We start from the raw sequence: 25,723 nt of genomic DNA, 5'->3' as shown, positions 1-25,723 counted from the left end.
AGGCAGGATACCTGGCTGGCTGAATGTCGCTGAGAAGCTCACAGAGACCGCCATAAGCAGCAGTTTAACAGAATGCCACAGACTAATCAACCAAACTTTTTGGGTTGGGTTCTCTTTTATAGTCTGCAGGCATTAAATGAAAGAAGTCAGTGTTCCAGCAGAAGGAGACAACATTTCAGAAAAGGCATTGTAGCAAACCAAAAAAGAAATTTTAAGCGCAGCAGAGTAACCAGCGCACATACCTGTTAGCTCAGGTGAGTTTAAAAGGCTGCTGTTGATAACAAGGGCATTTGCTAAATAGATGGTGTGTGTGCAACAATATACTGAAAGGTCAATTATATTGTGCAGCTTATCTCACCACCTGTAGTTATTTAGGTGAAAGCTCCAAAATGCTTGCCTAATATGTCTGTTTATCCAAAAGGAAGTAAAAAGGGAGAGCTAGAAAGATAGCATTGCATCACATTACATGGCAATGCAATGCACAGTTGCTGAAGTTGAACCAAAATGAGCTTGTAATCTGGCTTCTGCAACTTTGAACATGAAAAATCCAATGAGGAGAAGAAAAGCAAAGCCAAAGAGTCCATCCCCAAATCCGACAAACAAGCAAAATGAACAAAAAACATTGAATTCAATTCTTTCTGATTTTAGAAACTGCATTAAAGAAGGGGTGCACCGGTCCTGGAGATACTGCAATACCAGGTCAATGCGTGGAGTGGACAGAGCAAGCTCTTTTTCCATCTCCCTGTTCTAAAAATCCATTTAATATATGGTCCCCAGATAGGGGACGTATCAGATATTAAACTAAGAACAGATACTACACTTGATCTTAGCCAAAAGGCCAAGAAGCGATAACCAGAATTGGTTTCAAACTACGGAGCCACCCAAGGATCCTGAAAAGTCCATTTGTGGAGATGAGCTCCTGGACTCCCGTTAAGAAGACATGTTGTCAACCTCTAGATCCCTTACATGCCTGCACTTTTCGGCTTGCTGCTGCTGCAATCCACGCGTTTTAGATCTGCATAACTCCACCTCTTTAAACACAGCACCTTCACCCCTTGCTGTTCCCACCCGCCTCAACACCGTTGGAAGGGAGGAGAACCAATTAAGGCGGGGGGTGGGGTGGAACGAGCAGCTGTCTACCCTTAGCAGGAGGGCTCCTGATTACATACCTCTCCTGCTGCTGCTGCTGCTGCTGGCTGTCCAGCAGCAGACTGAAGGTGGCTGCTGCTGTGCACAGGTATATAAAGGCTCAGAGCCTATTATGACACGCGCAGCCAGCGTTCCATTGCCACATTCCATCTACTGCAGGCAGGATACCTGGCTGGCTGAATGTCGCTGAGAAGCTCACAGAGACCGCCATAAGCAACAGTTTAACAGAAGGCCACAGACTAATCAACCAAACTTTTTGGGTTGGGTTCTCTTTTATAGTCTGCAGGCATTAAATGAAAGAAGTCAGTGTTCCAGCAGAAGGAGACAACGTTTCAGAAAAGGCATTGTAGCAAACCAAAAAAGAAATTTTAAGCGCAGCAGAGTAACCAGCGCACATACCTGTTAGCTCAGGTGAGTTTAAAAGGCTGCTGTTGATAACAAGGGCATTTGCTAAATAGATGGTGTGTGTGCAACAATATACTGAAAGGTCAATTATATTGTGCAGCTTATCTCACCACCTGTAGTTATTTAGGTGAAAGCTCCAAAATGCTTGCCTAATATGTCTGTTTATCCAAAAGGAAGTAAAAAGGGAGAGCTAGAAAGATAGCATTGCATCACATTACATGGCAATGCAATGCACAGTTGCTGAAGTTGAACCAAAATGAGCTTGTAATCTGGCTTCTGCAACTTTGAACATGAAAAATCCAATGAGGAGAGGAAAAGCAAAGCCAAAGAGTCCATCCCCAAATCCGACAAACAAGCAAAATGAACAAAAAACATTGAATTCAATTCTTTCTGATTTTAGAAACTGCATTAAAGAAGGGGTGCACCGGTCCTGGAGATACTGCAATACCAGGTCAATGCGTGGAGTGGACAGAGCAAGCTCTTTTTCCATCTCCCTGTTCTAAAAATCCATTTAATATATGGTCCCCAGATAGGGGACGTATCAGATATTAAACTGATAAGAACAGATACTACACTTGATCTTAGCCAAAAGGCCGAGAAGCGATAACCAGAATTGGTTTCAAACTACGGAGCCACCCAAGGATCCTGAAAAGTCCATTTGTGGAGATGAGCTCCTGGACTCCCGTTAAGAAGACATGTTGTCAACCTCTAGATCCCTTACATGCCTGCACTTTTCGGCTTGCTGCTGCTGCAATCCACGCGTTTTAGATCTGCATAACTCCACCTCTTTAAACACAGCACCTTCACCCCCTGCTGTTCCCACCCGCCTCAACACCGTTGGAAGGGAGGAGAACCAATTAAGGCGGGGGGTGGGGTGGAACGAGCAGCTGTCTACCCTTAGCAGGAGGGCTCCTGATTACATACCTCTCCTGCTGCTGCTGCTGCTGGCTGTCCAGCAGCAGACTGAAGGTGGCTGCTGCTGTGCACAGGTATATAAAGGCTCAGAGCCTATTATGACACGCGCAGCCAGCGTTCCATTGCCACATTCCATCTACTGCAGGCAGGATACCTGGCTGGCTGAATGTCGCTGAGAAGCTCACAGAGACCGCCATAAGCAACAGTTTAACAGAATGCCACAGACTAATCAACCAAACTTTTTGGGTTGGGTTCTCTTTTATAGTCTGCAGGCATTAAATGAAAGAAGTCAGTGTTCCAGCAGAAGGAGACAACGTTTCAGAAAAGGCATTGTAGCAAACCAAAAAAGAAATTTTAAGCGCAGCAGAGTAACCAGCGCACATACCTGTTAGCTCAGGTGAGTTTAAAAGGCTGCTGTTGATAACAAGGGCATTTGCTAAATAGATGGTGTGTGTGCAACAATATACTGGAAGGTCAATTATATTGTGCAGCTTATCTCACCACCTGTAGTTATTTAGGTGAAAGCTCCAAAATGCTTGCCTAATATGTCTGTTTATCCAAAAGGAAGTAAAAAGGGAGAGCTAGAAAGATAGCATTGCATCACATTACATGGCAATGCAATGCACAGTTGCTGAAGTTGAACCAAAATGAGCTTGTAATCTGGCTTCTGCAACTTTGAACATGAAAAATCCAATGAGGAGAAGAAAAGCAAAGCCAAAGAGTCCATCCCCAAATCCGACAAACAAGCAAAATGAACAAAAAACATTGAATTCAATTCTTTCTGATTTTAGAAACTGCATTAAAGAAGGGGTGCACCGGTCCTGGAGATACTGCAATACCAGGTCAATGCGTGGAGTGGACAGAGCAAGCTCTTTTTCCATCTCCCTGTTCTAAAAATCCATTTAATATATGGTCCCCAGATAGGGGACGTATCAGATATTAAACTGATAAGAACAGATACTACACTTGATCTTAGCCAAAAGGCCGAGAAGCGATAACCAGAATTGGTTTCAAACTACGGAGCCACCCAAGGATCCTGAAAAGTCCATTTGTGGAGATGAGCTCCTGGACTCCCGTTAAGAAGACATGTTGTCAACCTCTAGATCCCTTACATGCCTGCACTTTTCGGCTTGCTGCTGCTGCAATCCACGCGTTTTAGATCTGCATAACTCCACCTCTTTAAACACAGCACCTTCACCCCCTGCTGTTCCCACCCGCCTCAACACCGTTGGAAGGGAGGAGAACCAATTAAGGCGGGGGGTGGGGTGGAACGAGCAGCTGTCTACCCTTAGCAGGAGGGCTCCTGATTACATACCTCTCCTGCTGCTGCTGCTGCTGGCTGTCCAGCAGCAGACTGAAGGTGGCTGCTGCTGTGCACAGGTATATAAAGGCTCAGAGCCTATTATGACACGCGCAGCCAGCGTTCCATTGCCACATTCCATCTACTGCAGGCAGGATACCTGGCTGGCTGAATGTCGCTGAGAAGCTCACAGAGACCGCCATAAGCAACAGTTTAACAGAATGCCACAGACTAATCAACCAAACTTTTTGGGTTGGGTTCTCTTTTATAGTCTGCAGGCATTAAATGAAAGAAGTCAGTGTTCCAGCAGAAGGAGACAACGTTTCAGAAAAGGCATTGTAGCAAACCAAAAAAGAAATTTTAAGCGCAGCAGAGTAACCAGCGCACATACCTGTTAGCTCAGGTGAGTTTAAAAGGCTGCTGTTGATAACAAGGGCATTTGCTAAATAGATGGTGTGTGTGCAACAATATACTGAAAGGTCAATTATATTGTGCAGCTTATCTCACCACCTGTAGTTATTTAGGTGAAAGCTCCAAAATGCTTGCCTAATATGTCTGTTTATCCAAAAGGAAGTAAAAAGGGAGAGCTAGAAAGATAGCATTGCATCATATTACATGGCAATGCAATGCACAGTTGCTGAAGTTGAACCAAAATGAGCTTGTAATCTGGCTTCTGCAACTTTGAACATGAAAAATCCAATGAGGAGAAGAAAAGCAAAGCCAAAGAGTCCATCCCCAAATCCGACAAACAAGCAAAATGAACAAAAAACATTGAATTCAATTCTTTCTGATTTTAGAAACTGCATTAAAGAAGGGGTGCACCGGTCCTGGAGATACTGCAATACCAGGTCAATGCGTGGAGTGGACAGAGCAAGCTCTTTTTCCATCTCCCTGTTCTAAAAATCCATTTAATATATGGTCCCCAGATAGGGGACGTATCAGATATTAAACTGATAAGAACAGATACTACACTTGATCTTAGCCAAAAGGCCGAGAAGCGATAACCAGAATTGGTTTCAAACTACGGAGCCACCCAAGGATCCTGAAAAGTCCATTTGTGGAGATGAGCTCCTGGACTCCCGTTAAGAAGACATGTTGTCAACCTCTAGATCCCTTACATGCCTGCACTTTTCGGCTTGCTGCTGCTGCAATCCACGCGTTTTAGATCTGCATAACTCCACCTCTTTAAACACAGCACCTTCACCCCCTGCTGTTCCCACCCGCCTCAACACCGTTGGAAGGGAGGAGAACCAATTAAGGCGGGGGGGTGGGGTGGAACGAGCAGCTGTCTACCCTTAGCAGGAGGGCTCCTGATTACATACCTCTCCTGCTGCTGCTGCTGCTGCTGGCTGTCCAGCAGCAGACTGAAGGTGGCTGCTGCTGTGCACAGGTATATAAAGGCTCAGAGCCTATTATGACACGCGCAGCCAGCGTTCCATTGCCACATTCCATCTACTGCAGGCAGGATACCTGGCTGGCTGAATGTCGCTGAGAAGCTCACAGAGACCGCCATAAGCAACAGTTTAACAGAAGGCCACAGACTAATCAACCAAACTTTTTGGGTTGGGTTCTCTTTTATAGTCTGCAGGCATTAAATGTAAGAAGTCAGTGTTCCAGCAGAAGGAGACAACGTTTCAGAAAAGGCATTGTAGCAAACCAAAAAAGAAATTTTAAGCGCAGCAGAGTAACCAGCGCACATACCTGTTAGCTCAGGTGAGTTTAAAAGGCTGCTGTTGATAACAAGGGCATTTGCTAAATAGATGGTGTGTGTGCAACAATATACTGGAAGGTCAATTATATTGTGCAGCTTATCTCACCACCTGTAGTTATTTAGGTGAAAGCTCCAAAATGCTTGCCTAATATGTCTGTTTATCCAAAAGGAAGTAAAAAGGGAGAGCTAGAAAGATAGCATTGCATCACATTACATGGCAATGCAATGCACAGTTGCTGAAGTTGAACCAAAATGAGCTTGTAATCTGGCTTCTGCAACTTTGAACATGAAAAATCCAATGAGGAGAAGAAAAGCAAAGCCAAAGAGTCCATCCCCAAATCCGACAAACAAGCAAAATGAACAAAAAACATTGAATTCAATTCTTTCTGATTTTAGAAACTGCATTAAAGAAGGGGTGCACCGGTCCTGGAGATACTGCAATACCAGGTCAATGCGTGGAGTGGACAGAGCAAGCTCTTTTTCCATCTCCCTGTTCTAAAAATCCATTTAATATATGGTCCCCAGATAGGGGACGTATCAGATATTAAACTGATAAGAACAGATACTACACTTGATCTTAGCCAAAAGGCCGAGAAGCGATAACCAGAATTGGTTTCAAACTACGGAGCCACCCAAGGATCCTGAAAAGTCCATTTGTGGAGATGAGCTCCTGGACTCCCGTTAAGAAGACATGTTGTCAACCTCTAGATCCCTTACATGCCTGCACTTTTCGGCTTGCTGCTGCTGCAATCCACGCGTTTTAGATCTGCATAACTCCACCTCTTTAAACACAGCACCTTCACCCCCTGCTGTTCCCACCCGCCTCAACACCGTTGGAAGGGAGGAGAACCAATTAAGGCGGGGGGTGGGGTGGAACGAGCAGCTGTCTACCCTTAGCAGGAGGGCTCCTGATTACATACCTCTCCTGCTGCTGCTGCTGCTGGCTGTCCAGCAGCAGACTGAAGGTGGCTGCTGCTGTGCACAGGTATATAAAGGCTCAGAGCCTATTATGACACGCGCAGCCAGCGTTCCATTGCCACATTCCATCTACTGCAGGCAGGATACCTGGCTGGCTGAATGTCGCTGAGAAGCTCACAGAGACCGCCATAAGCAACAGTTTAACAGAATGCCACAGACTAATCAACCAAACTTTTTGGGTTGGGTTCTCTTTTATAGTCTGCAGGCATTAAATGAAAGAAGTCAGTGTTCCAGCAGAAGGAGACAACGTTTCAGAAAAGGCATTGTAGCAAACCAAAAAAGAAATTTTAAGCGCAGCAGAGTAACCAGCGCACATACCTGTTAGCTCAGGTGAGTTTAAAAGGCTGCTGTTGATAACAAGGGCATTTGCTAAATAGATGGTGTGTGTGCAACAATATACTGAAAGGTCAATTATATTGTGCAGCTTATCTCACCACCTGTAGTTATTTAGGTGAAAGCTCCAAAATGCTTGCCTAATATGTCTGTTTATCCAAAAGGAAGTAAAAAGGGAGAGCTAGAAAGATAGCATTGCATCACATTACATGGCAATGCAATGCACAGTTGCTGAAGTTGAACCAAAATGAGCTTGTAATCTGGCTTCTGCAACTTTGAACATGAAAAATCCAATGAGGAGAAGAAAAGCAAAGCCAAAGAGTCCATCCCCAAATCCGACAAACAAGCAAAATGAACAAAAAACATTGAATTCAATTCTTTCTGATTTTAGAAACTGCATTAAAGAAGGGGTGCACCGGTCCTGGAGATACTGCAATACCAGGTCAATGCGTGGAGTGGACAGAGCAAGCTCTTTTTCCATCTCCCTGTTCTAAAAATCCATTTAATATATGGTCCCCAGATAGGGGACGTATCAGATATTAAACTGATAAGAACAGATACTACACTTGATCTTAGCCAAAAGGCCGAGAAGCGATAACCAGAATTGGTTTCAAACTACGGAGCCACCCAAGGATCCTGAAAAGTCCATTTGTGGAGATGAGCTCCTGGACTCCCGTTAAGAAGACATGTTGTCAACCTCTAGATCCCTTACATGCCTGCACTTTTCGGCTTGCTGCTGCTGCAATCCACGCGTTTTAGATCTGCATAACTCCACCTCTTTAAACACAGCACCTTCACCCCCTGCTGTTCCCACCCGCCTCAACACCGTTGGAAGGGAGGAGAACCAATTAAGGCGGGGGGTGGGGTGGAACGAGCAGCTGTCTACCCTTAGCAGGAGGGCTCCTGATTACATACCTCTCCTGCTGCTGCTGCTGCTGGCTGTCCAGCAGCAGACTGAAGGTGGCTGCTGCTGTGCACAGGTATATAAAGGCTCAGAGCCTATTATGACACGCGCAGCCAGCGTTCCATTGCCACATTCCATCTACTGCAGGCAGGATACCTGGCTGGCTGAATGTCGCTGAGAAGCTCACAGAGACCGCCATAAGCAACAGTTTAACAGAATGCCACAGACTAATCAACCAAACTTTTTGGGTTGGGTTCTCTTTTATAGTCTGCAGGCATTAAATGAAAGAAGTCAGTGTTCCAGCAGAAGGAGACAACATTTCAGAAAAGGCATTGTAGCAAACCAAAAAAGAAATTTTAAGCGCAGCAGAGTAACCAGCGCACATACCTGTTAGCTCAGGTGAGTTTAAAAGGCTGCTGTTGATAACAAGGGCATTTGCTAAATAGATGGTGTGTGTGCAACAATATACTGAAAGGTCAATTATATTGTGCAGCTTATCTCACCACCTGTAGTTATTTAGGTGAAAGCTCCAAAATGCTTGCCTAATATGTCTGTTTATCCAAAAGGAAGTAAAAAGGGAGAGCTAGAAAGATAGCATTGCATCACATTACATGGCAATGCAATGCACAGTTGCTGAAGTTGAACCAAAATGAGCTTGTAATCTGGCTTCTGCAACTTTGAACATGAAAAATCCAATGAGGAGAAGAAAAGCAAAGCCAAAGAGTCCATCCCCAAATCCGACAAACAAGCAAAATGAACAAAAAACATTGAATTCAATTCTTTCTGATTTTAGAAACTGCATTAAAGAAGGGGTGCACCGGTCCTGGAGATACTGCAATACCAGGTCAATGCGTGGAGTGGACAGAGCAAGCTCTTTTTCCATCTCCCTGTTCTAAAAATCCATTTAATATATGGTCCCCAGATAGGGGACGTATCAGATATTAAACTAAGAACAGATACTACACTTGATCTTAGCCAAAAGGCCAAGAAGCGATAACCAGAATTGGTTTCAAACTACGGAGCCACCCAAGGATCCTGAAAAGTCCATTTGTGGAGATGAGCTCCTGGACTCCCGTTAAGAAGACATGTTGTCAACCTCTAGATCCCTTACATGCCTGCACTTTTCGGCTTGCTGCTGCTGCAATCCACGCGTTTTAGATCTGCATAACTCCACCTCTTTAAACACAGCACCTTCACCCCTTGCTGTTCCCACCCGCCTCAACACCGTTGGAAGGGAGGAGAACCAATTAAGGCGGGGGGTGGGGTGGAACGAGCAGCTGTCTACCCTTAGCAGGAGGGCTCCTGATTACATACCTCTCCTGCTGCTGCTGCTGCTGCTGGCTGTCCAGCAGCAGACTGAAGGTGGCTGCTGCTGTGCACAGGTATATAAAGGCTCAGAGCCTATTATGACACGCGCAGCCAGCGTTCCATTGCCACATTCCATCTACTGCAGGCAGGATACCTGGCTGGCTGAATGTCGCTGAGAAGCTCACAGAGACCGCCATAAGCAACAGTTTAACAGAAGGCCACAGACTAATCAACCAAACTTTTTGGGTTGGGTTCTCTTTTATAGTCTGCAGGCATTAAATGAAAGAAGTCAGTGTTCCAGCAGAAGGAGACAACGTTTCAGAAAAGGCATTGTAGCAAACCAAAAAAGAAATTTTAAGCGCAGCAGAGTAACCAGCGCACATACCTGTTAGCTCAGGTGAGTTTAAAAGGCTGCTGTTGATAACAAGGGCATTTGCTAAATAGATGGTGTGTGTGCAACAATATACTGAAAGGTCAATTATATTGTGCAGCTTATCTCACCACCTGTAGTTATTTAGGTGAAAGCTCCAAAATGCTTGCCTAATATGTCTGTTTATCCAAAAGGAAGTAAAAAGGGAGAGCTAGAAAGATAGCATTGCATCACATTACATGGCAATGCAATGCACAGTTGCTGAAGTTGAACCAAAATGAGCTTGTAATCTGGCTTCTGCAACTTTGAACATGAAAAATCCAATGAGGAGAGGAAAAGCAAAGCCAAAGAGTCCATCCCCAAATCCGACAAACAAGCAAAATGAACAAAAAACATTGAATTCAATTCTTTCTGATTTTAGAAACTGCATTAAAGAAGGGGTGCACCGGTCCTGGAGATACTGCAATACCAGGTCAATGCGTGGAGTGGACAGAGCAAGCTCTTTTTCCATCTCCCTGTTCTAAAAATCCATTTAATATATGGTCCCCAGATAGGGGACGTATCAGATATTAAACTGATAAGAACAGATACTACACTTGATCTTAGCCAAAAGGCCGAGAAGCGATAACCAGAATTGGTTTCAAACTACGGAGCCACCCAAGGATCCTGAAAAGTCCATTTGTGGAGATGAGCTCCTGGACTCCCGTTAAGAAGACATGTTGTCAACCTCTAGATCCCTTACATGCCTGCACTTTTCGGCTTGCTGCTGCTGCAATCCACGCGTTTTAGATCTGCATAACTCCACCTCTTTAAACACAGCACCTTCACCCCCTGCTGTTCCCACCCGCCTCAACACCGTTGGAAGGGAGGAGAACCAATTAAGGCGGGGGGTGGGGTGGAACGAGCAGCTGTCTACCCTTAGCAGGAGGGCTCCTGATTACATACCTCTCCTGCTGCTGCTGCTGCTGGCTGTCCAGCAGCAGACTGAAGGTGGCTGCTGCTGTGCACAGGTATATAAAGGCTCAGAGCCTATTATGACACGCGCAGCCAGCGTTCCATTGCCACATTCCATCTACTGCAGGCAGGATACCTGGCTGGCTGAATGTCGCTGAGAAGCTCACAGAGACCGCCATAAGCAACAGTTTAACAGAATGCCACAGACTAATCAACCAAACTTTTTGGGTTGGGTTCTCTTTTATAGTCTGCAGGCATTAAATGAAAGAAGTCAGTGTTCCAGCAGAAGGAGACAACGTTTCAGAAAAGGCATTGTAGCAAACCAAAAAAGAAATTTTAAGCGCAGCAGAGTAACCAGCGCACATACCTGTTAGCTCAGGTGAGTTTAAAAGGCTGCTGTTGATAACAAGGGCATTTGCTAAATAGATGGTGTGTGTGCAACAATATACTGGAAGGTCAATTATATTGTGCAGCTTATCTCACCACCTGTAGTTATTTAGGTGAAAGCTCCAAAATGCTTGCCTAATATGTCTGTTTATCCAAAAGGAAGTAAAAAGGGAGAGCTAGAAAGATAGCATTGCATCACATTACATGGCAATGCAATGCACAGTTGCTGAAGTTGAACCAAAATGAGCTTGTAATCTGGCTTCTGCAACTTTGAACATGAAAAATCCAATGAGGAGAAGAAAAGCAAAGCCAAAGAGTCCATCCCCAAATCCGACAAACAAGCAAAATGAACAAAAAACATTGAATTCAATTCTTTCTGATTTTAGAAACTGCATTAAAGAAGGGGTGCACCGGTCCTGGAGATACTGCAATACCAGGTCAATGCGTGGAGTGGACAGAGCAAGCTCTTTTTCCATCTCCCTGTTCTAAAAATCCATTTAATATATGGTCCCCAGATAGGGGACGTATCAGATATTAAACTGATAAGAACAGATACTACACTTGATCTTAGCCAAAAGGCCGAGAAGCGATAACCAGAATTGGTTTCAAACTACGGAGCCACCCAAGGATCCTGAAAAGTCCATTTGTGGAGATGAGCTCCTGGACTCCCGTTAAGAAGACATGTTGTCAACCTCTAGATCCCTTACATGCCTGCACTTTTCGGCTTGCTGCTGCTGCAATCCACGCGTTTTAGATCTGCATAACTCCACCTCTTTAAACACAGCACCTTCACCCCCTGCTGTTCCCACCCGCCTCAACACCGTTGGAAGGGAGGAGAACCAATTAAGGCGGGGGGTGGGGTGGAACGAGCAGCTGTCTACCCTTAGCAGGAGGGCTCCTGATTACATACCTCTCCTGCTGCTGCTGCTGCTGGCTGTCCAGCAGCAGACTGAAGGTGGCTGCTGCTGTGCACAGGTATATAAAGGCTCAGAGCCTATTATGACACGCGCAGCCAGCGTTCCATTGCCACATTCCATCTACTGCAGGCAGGATACCTGGCTGGCTGAATGTCGCTGAGAAGCTCACAGAGACCGCCATAAGCAACAGTTTAACAGAATGCCACAGACTAATCAACCAAACTTTTTGGGTTGGGTTCTCTTTTATAGTCTGCAGGCATTAAATGAAAGAAGTCAGTGTTCCAGCAGAAGGAGACAACGTTTCAGAAAAGGCATTGTAGCAAACCAAAAAAGAAATTTTAAGCGCAGCAGAGTAACCAGCGCACATACCTGTTAGCTCAGGTGAGTTTAAAAGGCTGCTGTTGATAACAAGGGCATTTGCTAAATAGATGGTGTGTGTGCAACAATATACTGAAAGGTCAATTATATTGTGCAGCTTATCTCACCACCTGTAGTTATTTAGGTGAAAGCTCCAAAATGCTTGCCTAATATGTCTGTTTATCCAAAAGGAAGTAAAAAGGGAGAGCTAGAAAGATAGCATTGCATCATATTACATGGCAATGCAATGCACAGTTGCTGAAGTTGAACCAAAATGAGCTTGTAATCTGGCTTCTGCAACTTTGAACATGAAAAATCCAATGAGGAGAAGAAAAGCAAAGCCAAAGAGTCCATCCCCAAATCCGACAAACAAGCAAAATGAACAAAAAACATTGAATTCAATTCTTTCTGATTTTAGAAACTGCATTAAAGAAGGGGTGCACCGGTCCTGGAGATACTGCAATACCAGGTCAATGCGTGGAGTGGACAGAGCAAGCTCTTTTTCCATCTCCCTGTTCTAAAAATCCATTTAATATATGGTCCCCAGATAGGGGACGTATCAGATATTAAACTGATAAGAACAGATACTACACTTGATCTTAGCCAAAAGGCCGAGAAGCGATAACCAGAATTGGTTTCAAACTACGGAGCCACCCAAGGATCCTGAAAAGTCCATTTGTGGAGATGAGCTCCTGGACTCCCGTTAAGAAGACATGTTGTCAACCTCTAGATCCCTTACATGCCTGCACTTTTCGGCTTGCTGCTGCTGCAATCCACGCGTTTTAGATCTGCATAACTCCACCTCTTTAAACACAGCACCTTCACCCCCTGCTGTTCCCACCCGCCTCAACACCGTTGGAAGGGAGGAGAACCAATTAAGGCGGGGGGGTGGGGTGGAACGAGCAGCTGTCTACCCTTAGCAGGAGGGCTCCTGATTACATACCTCTCCTGCTGCTGCTGCTGCTGCTGGCTGTCCAGCAGCAGACTGAAGGTGGCTGCTGCTGTGCACAGGTATATAAAGGCTCAGAGCCTATTATGACACGCGCAGCCAGCGTTCCATTGCCACATTCCATCTACTGCAGGCAGGATACCTGGCTGGCTGAATGTCGCTGAGAAGCTCACAGAGACCGCCATAAGCAACAGTTTAACAGAAGGCCACAGACTAATCAACCAAACTTTTTGGGTTGGGTTCTCTTTTATAGTCTGCAGGCATTAAATGTAAGAAGTCAGTGTTCCAGCAGAAGGAGACAACGTTTCAGAAAAGGCATTGTAGCAAACCAAAAAAGAAATTTTAAGCGCAGCAGAGTAACCAGCGCACATACCTGTTAGCTCAGGTGAGTTTAAAAGGCTGCTGTTGATAACAAGGGCATTTGCTAAATAGATGGTGTGTGTGCAACAATATACTGGAAGGTCAATTATATTGTGCAGCTTATCTCACCACCTGTAGTTATTTAGGTGAAAGCTCCAAAATGCTTGCCTAATATGTCTGTTTATCCAAAAGGAAGTAAAAAGGGAGAGCTAGAAAGATAGCATTGCATCACATTACATGGCAATGCAATGCACAGTTGCTGAAGTTGAACCAAAATGAGCTTGTAATCTGGCTTCTGCAACTTTGAACATGAAAAATCCAATGAGGAGAAGAAAAGCAAAGCCAAAGAGTCCATCCCCAAATCCGACAAACAAGCAAAATGAACAAAAAACATTGAATTCAATTCTTTCTGATTTTAGAAACTGCATTAAAGAAGGGGTGCACCGGTCCTGGAGATACTGCAATACCAGGTCAATGCGTGGAGTGGACAGAGCAAGCTCTTTTTCCATCTCCCTGTTCTAAAAATCCATTTAATATATGGTCCCCAGATAGGGGACGTATCAGATATTAAACTGATAAGAACAGATACTACACTTGATCTTAGCCAAAAGGCCGAGAAGCGATAACCAGAATTGGTTTCAAACTACGGAGCCACCCAAGGATCCTGAAAAGTCCATTTGTGGAGATGAGCTCCTGGACTCCCGTTAAGAAGACATGTTGTCAACCTCTAGATCCCTTACATGCCTGCACTTTTCGGCTTGCTGCTGCTGCAATCCACGCGTTTTAGATCTGCATAACTCCACCTCTTTAAACACAGCACCTTCACCCCCTGCTGTTCCCACCCGCCTCAACACCGTTGGAAGGGAGGAGAACCAATTAAGGCGGGGGGTGGGGTGGAACGAGCAGCTGTCTACCCTTAGCAGGAGGGCTCCTGATTACATACCTCTCCTGCTGCTGCTGCTGCTGGCTGTCCAGCAGCAGACTGAAGGTGGCTGCTGCTGTGCACAGGTATATAAAGGCTCAGAGCCTATTATGACACGCGCAGCCAGCGTTCCATTGCCACATTCCATCTACTGCAGGCAGGATACCTGGCTGGCTGAATGTCGCTGAGAAGCTCACAGAGACCGCCATAAGCAACAGTTTAACAGAATGCCACAGACTAATCAACCAAACTTTTTGGGTTGGGTTCTCTTTTATAGTCTGCAGGCATTAAATGAAAGAAGTCAGTGTTCCAGCAGAAGGAGACAACGTTTCAGAAAAGGCATTGTAGCAAACCAAAAAAGAAATTTTAAGCGCAGCAGAGTAACCAGCGCACATACCTGTTAGCTCAGGTGAGTTTAAAAGGCTGCTGTTGATAACAAGGGCATTTGCTAAATAGATGGTGTGTGTGCAACAATATACTGAAAGGTCAATTATATTGTGCAGCTTATCTCACCACCTGTAGTTATTTAGGTGAAAGCTCCAAAATGCTTGCCTAATATGTCTGTTTATCCAAAAGGAAGTAAAAAGGGAGAGCTAGAAAGATAGCATTGCATCACATTACATGGCAATGCAATGCACAGTTGCTGAAGTTGAACCAAAATGAGCTTGTAATCTGGCTTCTGCAACTTTGAACATGAAAAATCCAATGAGGAGAAGAAAAGCAAAGCCAAAGAGTCCATCCCCAAATCCGACAAACAAGCAAAATGAACAAAAAACATTGAATTCAATTCTTTCTGATTTTAGAAACTGCATTAAAGAAGGGGTGCACCGGTCCTGGAGATACTGCAATACCAGGTCAATGCGTGGAGTGGACAGAGCAAGCTCTTTTTCCATCTCCCTGTTCTAAAAATCCATTTAATATATGGTCCCCAGATAGGGGACGTATCAGATATTAAACTGATAAGAACAGATACTACACTTGATCTTAGCCAAAAGGCCGAGAAGCGATAACCAGAATTGGTTTCAAACTACGGAGCCACCCAAGGATCCTGAAAAGTCCATTTGTGGAGATGAGCTCCTGGACTCCCGTTAAGAAGACATGTTGTCAACCTCTAGATCCCTTACATGCCTGCACTTTTCGGCTTGCTGCTGCTGCAATCCACGCGTTTTAGATCTGCATAACTCCACCTCTTTAAACACAGCACCTTCACCCCCTGCTGTTCCCACCCGCCTCAACACCGTTGGAAGGGAGGAGAACCAATTAAGGCGGGGGGTGGGGTGGAACGAGCAGCTGTCTACCCTTAGCAGGAGGGCTCCTGATTACATACCTCTCCTGCTGCTGCTGCTGCTGGCTGTCCAGCAGCAGACTGAAGGTGGCTGCTGCTGTGCACAGGTATATAAAGGCTCAGAGCCTATTATGACACGCGCAGCCAGCGTTCCATTGCCACATTCCATCTACTGCAGGCAGGATACCTGGCTGGCTGAATGTCGCTGAGAAGCTCACAGAGACCGCCATAAGCAACAGTTTAACAGAATGCCACAGACTAATCAACCAAACTTTTTGGGTTGGGTTCTCTTTTATAGTCTGCAGGCATTAAATGAAAGAAGTCAGTGTTCCAGCAGAAGGAGACAACATTTCAGAAAAGGCATTGTAGCAAACCAAAAAAGAAATTTTAAGCGCAGCAGAGTAACCAGCGCACATACCTGTTAGCTCAGGTGAGTTTAAAAGGCTGCTGTTGATAACAAGGGCATTTGCTAAATAGATGGTGTGTGTGCAACAATATACTGAAAGGTCAATTATATTGTGCAGCTTATCTCACCACCTGTAGTTATTTAGGTGAAAGCTCCAAAATGCTTGCCTAATATGTCTGTTTATCCAAAAGGAAGTAAAAAGGGAGAGCTAGAAAGATAGCATTGCATCACATTACATGGCAATGCAATGCACAGTTGCTGAAGTTGAACCAAAATGAGCTTGTAATCTGGCTTCTGCAACTTTGAACATGAAAAATCCAATGAGGAGAAGAAAAGCAAAGCCAAAGAGTCCATCCCCAAATCCGACAAACAAGCAAAATGAACAAAAAACATTGAATTCAATTCTTTCTGATTTTAGAAACTGCATTAAAGAAGGGGTGCACCGGTCCTGGAGATACTGCAATACCAGGTCAATGCGTGGAGTGGACAGAGCAAGCTCTTTTTCCATCTCCCTGTTCTAAAAATCCATTTAATATATGGTCCCCAGATAGGGGACGTATCAGATATTAAACTGATAAGAACAGATACTACACTTGATCTTAGCCAAAAGGCCGAGAAGCGATAACCAGAATTGGTTTCAAACTACGGAGCCACCCAAGGATCCTGAAAAGTCCATTTGTGGAGATGAGCTCCTGGACTCCCGTTAAGAAGACATGTTGTCAACCTCTAGATCCCTTACATGCCTGCACTTTTCGGCTTGCTGCTGCTGCAATCCACGCGTTTTAGATCTGCATAACTCCACCTCTTTAAACACAGCACCTTCACCCCCTGCTGTTCCCACCCGCCTCAACACCGTTGGAAGGGAGGAGAACCAATTAAGGCGGGGGGTGGGGTGGAACGAGCAGCTGTCTACCCTTAGCAGGAGGGCTCCTGATTACATACCTCTCCTGCTGCTGCTGCTGCTGCTGGCTGTCCAGCAGCAGACTGAAGGTGGCTGCTGCTGTGCACAGGTATATAAAGGCTCAGAGCCTATTATGACACGCGCAGCCAGCGTTCCATTGCCACATTCCATCTACTGCAGGCAGGATACCTGGCTGGCTGAATGTCGCTGAGAAGCTCACAGAGACCGCCATAAGCAACAGTTTAACAGAAGGCCACAGACTAATCAACCAAACTTTTTGGGTTGGGTTCTCTTTTATAGTCTGCAGGCATTAAATGTAAGAAGTCAGTGTTCCAGCAGAAGGAGACAACGTTTCAGAAAAGGCATTGTAGCAAACCAAAAAAGAAATTTTAAGCGCAGCAGAGTAACCAGCGCACATACCTGTTAGCTCAGGTGAGTTTAAAAGGCTGCTGTTGATAACAAGGGCATTTGCTAAATAGATGGTGTGTGTGCAACAATATACTGGAAGGTCAATTATATTGTGCAGCTTATCTCACCACCTGTAGTTATTTAGGTGAAAGCTCCAAAATGCTTGCCTAATATGTCTGTTTATCCAAAAGGAAGTAAAAAGGGAGAGCTAGAAAGATAGCATTGCATCACATTACATGGCAATGCAATGCACAGTTGCTGAAGTTGAACCAAAATGAGCTTGTAATCTGGCTTCTGCAACTTTGAACATGAAAAATCCAATGAGGAGAAGAAAAGCAAAGCCAAAGAGTCCATCCCCAAATCCGACAAACAAGCAAAATGAACAAAAAACATTGAATTCAATTCTTTCTGATTTTAGAAACTGCATTAAAGAAGGGGTGCACCGGTCCTGGAGATACTGCAATACCAGGTCAATGCGTGGAGTGGACAGAGCAAGCTCTTTTTCCATCTCCCTGTTCTAAAAATCCATTTAATATATGGTCCCCAGATAGGGGACGTATCAGATATTAAACTGATAAGAACAGATACTACACTTGATCTTAGCCAAAAGGCCGAGAAGCGATAACCAGAATTGGTTTCAAACTACGGAGCCACCCAAGGATCCTGAAAAGTCCATTTGTGGAGATGAGCTCCTGGACTCCCGTTAAGAAGACATGTTGTCAACCTCTAGATCCCTTACATGCCTGCACTTTTCGGCTTGCTGCTGCTGCAATCCACGCGTTTTAGATCTGCATAACTCCACCTCTTTAAACACAGCACCTTCACCCCCTGCTGTTCCCACCCGCCTCAACACCGTTGGAAGGGAGGAGAACCAATTAAGGCGGGGGGTGGGGTGGAACGAGCAGCTGTCTACCCTTAGCAGGAGGGCTCCTGATTACATACCTCTCCTGCTGCTGCTGCTGCTGGCTGTCCAGCAGCAGACTGAAGGTGGCTGCTGCTGTGCACAGGTATATAAAGGCTCAGAGCCTATTATGACACGCGCAGCCAGCGTTCCATTGCCACATTCCATCTACTGCAGGCAGGATACCTGGCTGGCTGAATGTCGCTGAGAAGCTCACAGAGACCGCCATAAGCAACAGTTTAACAGAATGCCACAGACTAATCAACCAAACTTTTTGGGTTGGGTTCTCTTTTATAGTCTGCAGGCATTAAATGAAAGAAGTCAGTGTTCCAGCAGAAGGAGACAACGTTTCAGAAAAGGCATTGTAGCAAACCAAAAAAGAAATTTTAAGCGCAGCAGAGTAACCAGCGCACATACCTGTTAGCTCAGGTGAGTTTAAAAGGCTGCTGTTGATAACAAGGGCATTTGCTAAATAGATGGTGTGTGTGCAACAATATACTGAAAGGTCAATTATATTGTGCAGCTTATCTCACCACCTGTAGTTATTTAGGTGAAAGCTCCAAAATGCTTGCCTAATATGTCTGTTTATCCAAAAGGAAGTAAAAAGGGAGAGCTAGAAAGATAGCATTGCATCACATTACATGGCAATGCAATGCACAGTTGCTGAAGTTGAACCAAAATGAGCTTGTAATCTGGCTTCTGCAACTTTGAACATGAAAAATCCAATGAGGAGAAGAAAAGCAAAGCCAAAGAGTCCATCCCCAAATCCGACAAACAAGCAAAATGAACAAAAAACATTGAATTCAATTCTTTCTGATTTTAGAAACTGCATTAAAGAAGGGGTGCACCGGTCCTGGAGATACTGCAATACCAGGTCAATGCGTGGAGTGGACAGAGCAAGCTCTTTTTCCATCTCCCTGTTCTAAAAATCCATTTAATATATGGTCCCCAGATAGGGGACGTATCAGATATTAAACTGATAAGAACAGATACTACACTTGATCTTAGCCAAAAGGCCGAGAAGCGATAACCAGAATTGGTTTCAAACTACGGAGCCACCCAAGGATCCTGAAAAGTCCATTTGTGGAGATGAGCTCCTGGACTCCCGTTAAGAAGACATGTTGTCAACCTCTAGATCCCTTACATGCCTGCACTTTTCGGCTTGCTGCTGCTGCAATCCACGCGTTTTAGATCTGCATAACTCCACCTCTTTAAACACAGCACCTTCACCCCCTGCTGTTCCCACCCGCCTCAACACCGTTGGAAGGGAGGAGAACCAATTAAGGCGGGGGGTGGGGTGGAACGAGCAGCTGTCTACCCTTAGCAGGAGGGCTCCTGATTACATACCTCTCCTGCTGCTGCTGCTGCTGCTGGCTGTCCAGCAGCAGACTGAAGGTGGCTGCTGCTGTGCACAGGTATATAAAGGCTCAGAGCCTATTATGACACGCGCAGCCAGCGTTCCATTGCCACATTCCATCTACTGCAGGCAGGATACCTGGCTGGCTGAATGTCGCTGAGAAGCTCACAGAGACCGCCATAAGCAACAGTTTAACAGAATGCCACAGACTAATCAACCAAACTTTTTGGGTTGGGTTCTCTTTTATAGTCTGCAGGCATTAAATGAAAGAAGTCAGTGTTCCAGCAGAAGGAGACAACGTTTCAGAAAAGGCATTGTAGCAAACCAAAAAAGAAATTTTAAGCGCAGCAGAGTAACCAGCGCACATACCTGTTAGCTCAGGTGAGTTTAAAAGGCTGCTGTTGATAACAAGGGCATTTGCTAAATAGATGGTGTGTGTGCAACAATATACTGAAAGGTCAATTATATTGTGCAGCTTATCTCACCACCTGTAGTTATTTAGGTGAAAGCTCCAAAATGCTTGCCTAATATGTCTGTTTATCCAAAAGGAAGTAAAAAGGGAGAGCTAGAAAGATAGCATTGCATCACATTACATGGCAATGCAATGCACAGTTGCTGAAGTTGAACCAAAATGAGCTTGTAATCTGGCTTCTGCAACTTTGAACATGAAAAATCCAATGAGGAGAAGAAAAGCAAAGCCAAAGAGTCCATCCCCAAATCCGACAAACAAGCAAAATGAACAAAAAACATTGAATTAAATTCTTTCTGATTTTAGAAACTGCATTAAAGAAGGGGTGCACCGGTCCTGGAGATACTGCAATACCAGGTCAATGCGTGGAGTGGACAGAGCAAGCTCTTTTTCCATCTCCCTGTTCTAAAAATCCATTTAATATATGGTCCCCAGATAGGGGACGTATCAGATATTAAACTGATAAGAACAGATACTACACTTGATCTTAGCCAAAAGGCCGAGAAGCGATAACCAGAATTGGTTTCAAACTACGGAGCCACCCAAGGATCCTGAAAAGTCCATTTGTGGAGATGAGCTCCTGGACTCCCGTTAAGAAGACATGTTGTCAACCTCTAGATCCCTTACATGCCTGCACTTTTCGGCTTGCTGCTGCTGCAATCCACGCGTTTTAGATCTGCATAACTCCACCTCTTTAAACACAGCACCTTCACCCCCTGCTGTTCCCACCCGCCTCAACACCGTTGGAAGGGAGGAGAACCAATTAAGGCGGGGGGTGGGGTGGAACGAGCAGCTGTCTACCCTTAGCAGGAGGGCTCCTGATTACATACCTCTCCTGCTGCTGCTGCTGCTGGCTGTCCAGCAGCAGACTGAAGGTGGCTGCTGCTGTGCACAGGTATATAAAGGCTCAGAGCCTATTATGACACGCGCAGCCAGCGTTCCATTGCCACATTCCATCTACTGCAGGCAGGATACCTGGCTGGCTGAATGTCGCTGAGAAGCTCACAGAGACCGCCATAAGCAACAGTTTAACAGAATGCCACAGACTAATCAACCAAACTTTTTGGGTTGGGTTCTCTTTTATAGTCTGCAGGCATTAAATGAAAGAAGTCAGTGTTCCAGCAGAAGGAGACAACGTTTCAGAAAAGGCATTGTAGCAAACCAAAAAAGAAATTTTAAGCGCAGCAGAGTAACCAGCGCACATACCTGTTAGCTCAGGTGAGTTTAAAAGGCTGCTGTTGATAACAAGGGCATTTGCTAAATAGATGGTGTGTGTGCAACAATATACTGAAAGGTCAATTATATTGTGCAGCTTATCTCACCACCTGTAGTTATTTAGGTGAAAGCTCCAAAATGCTTGCCTAATATGTCTGTTTATCCAAAAGGAAGTAAAAAGGGAGAGCTAGAAAGATAGCATTGCATCACATTACATGGCAATGCAATGCACAGTTGCTGAAGTTGAACCAAAATGAGCTTGTAATCTGGCTTCTGCAACTTTGAACATGAAAAATCCAATGAGGAGAAGAAAAGCAAAGCCAAAGAGTCCATCCCCAAATCCGACAAACAAGCAAAATGAACTAAAAACATTGAATTCAATTCTTTCTGATTTTAGAAACTGCATTAAAGAAGGGGTGCACCGGTCCTGGAGATACTGCAATACCAGGTCAATGCGTGGAGTGGACAGAGCAAGCTCTTTTTCCATCTCCCTGTTCTAAAAATCCATTTAATATATGGTCCCCAGATAGGGGACGTATCAGATATTAAACTGATAAGAACAGATACTACACTTGATCTTAGCCAAAAGGCCGAGAAGCGATAACCAGAATTGGTTTCAAACTACGGAGCCACCCAAGGATCCTGAAAAGTCCATTTGTGGAGATGAGCTCCTGGACTCCCGTTAAGAAGACATGTTGTCAACCTCTAGATCCCTTACATGCCTGCACTTTTCGGCTTGCTGCTGCTGCAATCCACGCGTTTTAGATCTGCATAACTCCACCTCTTTAAACACAGCACCTTCACCCCCTGCTGTTCCCACCCGCCTCAACACCGTTGGAAGGGAGGAGAACCAATTAAGGCGGGGGGTGAGGTGGAACGAGCAGCTGTCTACCCTTAGCAGGAGGGCTCCTGATTACATACCTCTCCTGCTGCTGCTGCTGCTGGCTGTCCAGCAGCAGACTGAAGGTGGCTGCTGCTGTGCACAGGTATATAAAGGCTCAGAGCCTATTATGACACGCGCAGCCAGCGTTCCATTGCCACATTCCATCTACTGCAGGCAGGATACCTGGCTGGCTGAATGTCGCTGAGAAGCTCACAGAGACCGCCATAAGCAACAGTTTAACAGAATGCCACAGACTAATCAACCAAACTTTTTGGGTTGGGTTCTCTTTTATAGTCTGCAGGCATTAAATGAAAGAAGTCAGTGTTCCAGCAGAAGGAGACAACGTTTCAGAAAAGGCATTGTAGCAAACCAAAAAAGAAATTTTAAGCGCAGCAGAGTAACCAGCGCACATACCTGTTAGCTCAGGTGAGTTTAAAAGGCTGCTGTTGATAACAAGGGCATTTGCTAAATAGATGGTGTGTGTGCAACAATATACTGAAAGGTCAATTATATTGTGCAGCTTATCTCACCACCTGTAGTTATTTAGGTGAAAGCTCCAAAATGCTTGCCTAATATGTCTGTTTATCCAAAAGGAAGTAAAAAGGGAGAGCTAGAAAGATAGCATTGCATCACATTACATGGCAATGCAATGCACAGTTGCTGAAGTTGAACCAAAATGAGCTTGTAATCTGGCTTCTGCAACTTTGAACATGAAAAATCCAATGAGGAGAAGAAAAGCAAAGCCAAAGAGTCCATCCCCAAATCCGACAAACAAGCAAAATGAACAAAAAACATTGAATTCAATTCTTTCTGATTTTAGAAACTGCATTAAAGAAGGGGTGCACCGGTCCTGGAGATACTGCAATACCAGGTCAATGCGTGGAGTGGACAGAGCAAGCTCTTTTTCCATCTCCCTGTTCTAAAAATCCATTTAATATATGGTCCCCAGATAGGGGACGTATCAGATATTAAACTGATAAGAACAGATACTACACTTGATCTTAGCCAAAAGGCCGAGAAGCGATAACCAGAATTGGTTTCAAACTACGGAGCCACCCAAGGATCCTGAAAAGTCCATTTGTGGAGATGAGCTCCTGGACTCCCGTTAAGAAGACATGTTGTCAACCTCTAGATCCCTTACATGCCTGCACTTTTCGGCTTGCTGCTGCTGCAATCCACGCGTTTTAGATCTGCATAACTCCACCTCTTTAAACACAGCACCTTCACCCCCTGCTGTTCCCACCCGCCTCAACACCGTTGGAAGGGAGGAGAACCAATTAAGGCGGGGGGTGGGGTGGAACGAGCAGCTGTCTACCCTTAGCAGGAGGGCTCCTGATTACATACCTCTCCTGCTGCTGCTGCTGCTGCTGGCTGTCCAGCAGCAGACTGAAGGTGGCTGCTGCTGTGCACAGGTATATAAAGGCTCAGAGCCTATTATGACACGCGCAGCCAGCGTTCCATTGCCACATTCCATCTACTGCAGGCAGGATACCTGGCTGGCTGAATGTCGCTGAGAAGCTCACAGAGACCGCCATAAGCAACAGTTTAACAGAATGCCACAGACTAATCAACCAAACTTTTTGGGTTGGGTTCTCTTTTATAGTCTGCAGGCATTAAATGAAAGAAGTCAGTGTTCCAGCAGAAGGAGACAACGTTTCAGAAAGGCATTGTAGCAAACCAAAAAAGAAATTTTAAGCGCAGCAGAGTAACCAGCGCACATACCTGTTAGCTCAGGTGAGTTTAAAAGGCTGCTGTTGATAACAAGGGCATTTGCTAAATAGATGGTGTGTGTGCAACAATATACTGAAAGGTCAATTATATTGTGCAGCTTATCTCACCACCTGTAGTTATTTAGGTGAAAGCTCCAAAATGCTTGCCTAATATGTCTGTTTATCCAAAAGGAAGTAAAAAGGGAGAGCTAGAAAGATAGCATTGCATCACATTACATGGCAATGCAATGCACAGTTGCTGAAGTTGAACCAAAATGAGCTTGTAATCTGGCTTCTGCAACTTTGAACATGAAAAATCCAATGAGGAGAAGAAAAGCAAAGCCAAAGAGTCCATCCCCAAATCCGACAAACAAGCAAAATGAACAAAAAACATTGAATTCAATTCTTTCTGATTTTAGAAACTGCATTAAAGAAGGGGTGCACCGGTCCTGGAGATACTGCAATACCAGGTCAATGCGTGGAGTGGACAGAGCAAGCTCTTTTTCCATCTCCCTGTTCTAAAAATCCATTTAATATATGGTCCCCAGATAGGGGACGTATCAGATATTAAACTGATAAGAACAGATACTACACTTGATCTTAGCCAAAAGGCCGAGAAGCGATAACCAGAATTGGTTTCAAACTACGGAGCCACCCAAGGATCCTGAAAAGTCCATTTGTGGAGATGAGCTCCTGGACTCCCGTTAAGAAGACATGTTGTCAACCTCTAGATCCCTTACATGCCTGCACTTTTCGGCTTGCTGCTGCTGCAATCCACGCGTTTTAGATCTGCATAACTCCACCTCTTTAAACACAGCACCTTCACCCCCTGCTGTTCCCACCCGCCTCAACACCGTTGGAAGGGAGGAGAACCAATTAAGGCGGGGGGTGGGGTGGAACGAGCAGCTGTCTACCCTTAGCAGGAGGGCTCCTGATTACATACCTCTCCTGCTGCTGCTGCTGCTGGCTGTCCAGCAGCAGACTGAAGGTGGCTGCTGCTGTGCACAGGTATATAAAGGCTCAGAGCCTATTATGACACGCGCAGCCAGCGTTCCATTGCCACATTCCATCTACTGCAGGCAGGATACCTGGCTGGCTGAATGTCGCTGAGAAGCTCACAGAGACCGCCATAAGCAACAGTTTAACAGAATGCCACAGACTAATCAACCAAACTTTTTGGGTTGGGTTCTCTTTTATAGTCTGCAGGCATTAAATGAAAGAAGTCAGTGTTCCAGCAGAAGGAGACAACGTTTCAGAAAAGGCATTGTAGCAAACCAAAAAAGAAATTTTAAGCGCAGCAGAGTAACCAGCGCACATACCTGTTAGCTCAGGTGAGTTTAAAAGGCTGCTGTTGATAACAAGGGCATTTGCTAAATAGATGGTGTGTGTGCAACAATATACTGAAAGGTCAATTATATTGTGCAGCTTATCTCACCACCTGTAGTTATTTAGGTGAAAGCTCCAAAATGCTTGCCTAATATGTCTGTTTATCCAAAAGGAAGTAAAAAGGGAGAGCTAGAAAGATAGCATTGCATCACATTACATGGCAATGCAATGCACAGTTGCTGAAGTTGAACCAAAATGAGCTTGTAATCTGGCTTCTGCAACTTTGAACATGAAAAATCCAATGAGGAGAAGAAAAGCAAAGCCAAAGAGTCCATCCCCAAATCCGACAAACAAGCAAAATGAACAAAAAACATTGAATTCAATTCTTTCTGATTTTAGAAACTGCATTAAAGAAGGGGTGCACCGGTCCTGGAGATACTGCAATACCAGGTCAATGCGTGGAGTGGACAGAGCAAGCTCTTTTTCCATCTCCCTGTTCTAAAAATCCATTTAATATATGGTCCCCAGATAGGGGACGTATCAGATATTAAACTGATAAGAACAGATACTACACTTGATCTTAGCCAAAAGGCCGAGAAGCGATAACCAGAATTGGTTTCAAACTACGGAGCCACCCAAGGATC

At 44.9% G+C, this 25,723-nt stretch overlaps 20 non-coding genes across 20 annotated transcripts; all 20 read right to left on the bottom strand.

The window, feature by feature from the left end:
* Window positions 1-662: 662 nt before the first annotated feature.
* LOC141202475 (U2 spliceosomal RNA) lies at window positions 663-850 on the bottom strand. Its single transcript, XR_012273747.1, has one exon. It is a non-coding gene; the product is annotated as a U2 spliceosomal RNA (small nuclear RNA).
* A 1,118-nt stretch (window positions 851-1,968) lies between these two features.
* Window positions 1,969-2,159, bottom strand: LOC141202098 (U2 spliceosomal RNA). The gene has a single exon (XR_012273382.1). It is a non-coding gene; the product is annotated as a U2 spliceosomal RNA (small nuclear RNA).
* A 1,115-nt stretch (window positions 2,160-3,274) lies between these two features.
* Window positions 3,275-3,465, bottom strand: LOC141202096 (U2 spliceosomal RNA). Its single transcript, XR_012273380.1, has one exon. It is a non-coding gene; the product is annotated as a U2 spliceosomal RNA (small nuclear RNA).
* Window positions 3,466-4,580: 1,115 nt separating this feature from the next.
* On the bottom strand, window positions 4,581-4,771 carry LOC141202095 (U2 spliceosomal RNA). Its single transcript, XR_012273379.1, has one exon. It is a non-coding gene; the product is annotated as a U2 spliceosomal RNA (small nuclear RNA).
* A 1,119-nt stretch (window positions 4,772-5,890) lies between these two features.
* LOC141202094 (U2 spliceosomal RNA) lies at window positions 5,891-6,081 on the bottom strand. The gene has a single exon (XR_012273378.1). It is a non-coding gene; the product is annotated as a U2 spliceosomal RNA (small nuclear RNA).
* Window positions 6,082-7,196: 1,115 nt separating this feature from the next.
* On the bottom strand, window positions 7,197-7,387 carry LOC141202093 (U2 spliceosomal RNA). Its single transcript, XR_012273377.1, has one exon. It is a non-coding gene; the product is annotated as a U2 spliceosomal RNA (small nuclear RNA).
* A 1,115-nt stretch (window positions 7,388-8,502) lies between these two features.
* On the bottom strand, window positions 8,503-8,690 carry LOC141202474 (U2 spliceosomal RNA). Its single transcript, XR_012273746.1, has one exon. It is a non-coding gene; the product is annotated as a U2 spliceosomal RNA (small nuclear RNA).
* Window positions 8,691-9,808: 1,118 nt separating this feature from the next.
* On the bottom strand, window positions 9,809-9,999 carry LOC141202092 (U2 spliceosomal RNA). The gene has a single exon (XR_012273376.1). It is a non-coding gene; the product is annotated as a U2 spliceosomal RNA (small nuclear RNA).
* A 1,115-nt stretch (window positions 10,000-11,114) lies between these two features.
* LOC141202091 (U2 spliceosomal RNA) lies at window positions 11,115-11,305 on the bottom strand. The gene has a single exon (XR_012273375.1). It is a non-coding gene; the product is annotated as a U2 spliceosomal RNA (small nuclear RNA).
* A 1,115-nt stretch (window positions 11,306-12,420) lies between these two features.
* Window positions 12,421-12,611, bottom strand: LOC141202090 (U2 spliceosomal RNA). Its single transcript, XR_012273374.1, has one exon. It is a non-coding gene; the product is annotated as a U2 spliceosomal RNA (small nuclear RNA).
* Window positions 12,612-13,730: 1,119 nt separating this feature from the next.
* On the bottom strand, window positions 13,731-13,921 carry LOC141202089 (U2 spliceosomal RNA). Its single transcript, XR_012273373.1, has one exon. It is a non-coding gene; the product is annotated as a U2 spliceosomal RNA (small nuclear RNA).
* Window positions 13,922-15,036: 1,115 nt separating this feature from the next.
* LOC141202088 (U2 spliceosomal RNA) lies at window positions 15,037-15,227 on the bottom strand. The gene has a single exon (XR_012273372.1). It is a non-coding gene; the product is annotated as a U2 spliceosomal RNA (small nuclear RNA).
* Window positions 15,228-16,342: 1,115 nt separating this feature from the next.
* LOC141202087 (U2 spliceosomal RNA) lies at window positions 16,343-16,533 on the bottom strand. Its single transcript, XR_012273371.1, has one exon. It is a non-coding gene; the product is annotated as a U2 spliceosomal RNA (small nuclear RNA).
* A 1,118-nt stretch (window positions 16,534-17,651) lies between these two features.
* On the bottom strand, window positions 17,652-17,842 carry LOC141202084 (U2 spliceosomal RNA). Its single transcript, XR_012273369.1, has one exon. It is a non-coding gene; the product is annotated as a U2 spliceosomal RNA (small nuclear RNA).
* Window positions 17,843-18,957: 1,115 nt separating this feature from the next.
* LOC141202083 (U2 spliceosomal RNA) lies at window positions 18,958-19,148 on the bottom strand. Its single transcript, XR_012273368.1, has one exon. It is a non-coding gene; the product is annotated as a U2 spliceosomal RNA (small nuclear RNA).
* A 1,118-nt stretch (window positions 19,149-20,266) lies between these two features.
* Window positions 20,267-20,457, bottom strand: LOC141202082 (U2 spliceosomal RNA). The gene has a single exon (XR_012273367.1). It is a non-coding gene; the product is annotated as a U2 spliceosomal RNA (small nuclear RNA).
* A 1,115-nt stretch (window positions 20,458-21,572) lies between these two features.
* Window positions 21,573-21,763, bottom strand: LOC141202081 (U2 spliceosomal RNA). Its single transcript, XR_012273366.1, has one exon. It is a non-coding gene; the product is annotated as a U2 spliceosomal RNA (small nuclear RNA).
* A 1,115-nt stretch (window positions 21,764-22,878) lies between these two features.
* Window positions 22,879-23,069, bottom strand: LOC141202080 (U2 spliceosomal RNA). Its single transcript, XR_012273365.1, has one exon. It is a non-coding gene; the product is annotated as a U2 spliceosomal RNA (small nuclear RNA).
* A 1,117-nt stretch (window positions 23,070-24,186) lies between these two features.
* Window positions 24,187-24,377, bottom strand: LOC141202079 (U2 spliceosomal RNA). Its single transcript, XR_012273364.1, has one exon. It is a non-coding gene; the product is annotated as a U2 spliceosomal RNA (small nuclear RNA).
* A 1,115-nt stretch (window positions 24,378-25,492) lies between these two features.
* Window positions 25,493-25,683, bottom strand: LOC141202078 (U2 spliceosomal RNA). Its single transcript, XR_012273363.1, has one exon. It is a non-coding gene; the product is annotated as a U2 spliceosomal RNA (small nuclear RNA).
* Window positions 25,684-25,723: the final 40 nt, after the last annotated feature.

This window comes from Phyllobates terribilis, unplaced genomic scaffold (genome assembly GCF_046119375.1).
Source record: "Phyllobates terribilis strain yellow unplaced genomic scaffold, ASM4611937v1 Scaffold_123__1_contigs__length_5148117, whole genome shotgun sequence".
Lineage (NCBI taxonomy): Eukaryota > Metazoa > Chordata > Amphibia > Anura > Dendrobatidae > Phyllobates > Phyllobates terribilis.
Note: the sequence above shows the minus strand (reverse complement) of the source record. Positions and strands in the feature narration are given on the sequence as shown.